Genomic DNA, 1,840 nt, shown 5'->3' with positions numbered 1-1,840 from the left:
CAACCGGCCTCTGTCGCATGTCGCAGATGTGGAACGCAGTGCACCATGCTATCACGGTGTGTGAGAAGAGACGACAACGTCTGACAACACGCGCCACTACATCAACAGACGGCTCATGCTGATCGCCATCCAGGGCATACCACACTGCACTCCAGCTCTTATAGGGAGACGACACGTAGCTGCGTGCACAACATTTGGACCGCATGGTTCGCCGTTGTTGGCGCAGTCGTTGTACGGTCACATGTACCACGATGTATCATTCAGTACATGAGGACCAATGTGCAGTACAGTGTGTGATTTGGAGGTACAACATCAGCGGACAGTTGACACAGGCCGTACCACAGCGTAGGCGCAGTGCTTCGCCATGCGAATGCCAATGAACAACTGCGAAGGGCATTGAGCATGTACGTCCTGCTGCCATCCACATTACAGTGTATCGCTGCAAGGTGTTTAACATGAAGCGATACACTGGGGACCGGGCAGTGCGAGTAGCAAACTATATTGCGGGGGTTGCAGTTAGGCAACACTACACTAATTTAACGCGTCGTATGACAATTACAGAGCAGGTTAAGGCCCAACGTGTGTTGGGTTAAGGCCCAACGTGTGTTGGGTTAAGGCCCAACGTGTGTTGGGTTAAGGCCCAACGTGTGTTGGGTTAAGGCCCAACGTGTGTTGGGTTAAGGCCCAACGTGTGTTGGGTTAAGGCCCAACGTGTGTTGGGTAAGGCCCAACGTGTGTTGGGTTACAGCACAATATGGGTTACGTTAAGGGGCAATGTGGGTTACGTTAAGGGGCAATGTGGGTTACGTTAAGGCGCAATATAGGTTACGTTAAGGCGCAATATAGGTTACGTTAAGGCGCAATATAGGTTACGTTAAGGCGCAATATAGGTTACGTTAAGGCGCAATATAGGTTACGTTAAGGCGCAATATAGGTTACGTTAAGGCGCAATATAGGTTACGTTAAGGCGCAATATAGGTTACGTTAAGGCGCAATATAGGTTACGTTAAGGCGCAATATAGGTTACGTTAAGGCGCAATATAGGTTACGTTAAGGCGCAATATAGGTTACGTTAGGCGCAATATAGGTTACGTTAAGGCGCAATATAGGTTACGTTAAGGCGCAATATAGGTTACGTTAAGGCGCAATATAGGTTACATTAAGGCGCAATATAGGTTACATTAAGGCGCAATATAGGTTAGGTTAAAACACGACATAGGTTAGGTTAAGGCACGACATAGGTTAGGTTAAGGCACGACATAGGTTAGGTTAAGGCACGACATAGGTTAGGTTAAGGCACGACATAGGTTAGGTTAAGGCACGACATAGGTTAGGTTAAGGCACGACATAGGTTAGGTTAAGGCACGACATAGGTTAGGTTAAGGCACGACATAGGTTAGGTTAAGGCACGACATAGGTTAGGTTAAGGCACGACATAGGTTAGGTTAAGGCACGACATAGGTTAGGTTAAGGCACGACATAGGTTAGGTTAAGGCACGACATAGGTTAGGTTAAGGCACGACATAGGTTAGGTTAAGGCACGACATAGGTTAGGTTAAGGCACGACATAGGTTAGGTTAAGGTACGACATAGGTTAGGTTAAGGTACGACATAGGTTAGGTTAAGGTACGACATAGGTTAGGTTAAGGTACGACATAGGTTAGGTTAAGGTACGACATAGGTTAGGTTAAGGTACGACATAGGTTAGGTTAAGGTACGACATAGGTTAGGTTAAGGTACGACATAGGTTAGGTTAAGGTACGACATAGGTTAGGTTAAGGTACGACATAGGTTAGGTTAAGGTACGACATAGGTTAGGTTAAGGTACGACATAGGTTAG

Source organism: Schistocerca serialis, unplaced genomic scaffold (genome assembly GCF_023864345.2).
Source record: "Schistocerca serialis cubense isolate TAMUIC-IGC-003099 unplaced genomic scaffold, iqSchSeri2.2 HiC_scaffold_1130, whole genome shotgun sequence".
NCBI lineage: Eukaryota > Metazoa > Arthropoda > Insecta > Orthoptera > Acrididae > Schistocerca > Schistocerca serialis.
Note: the sequence above shows the minus strand (reverse complement) of the source record.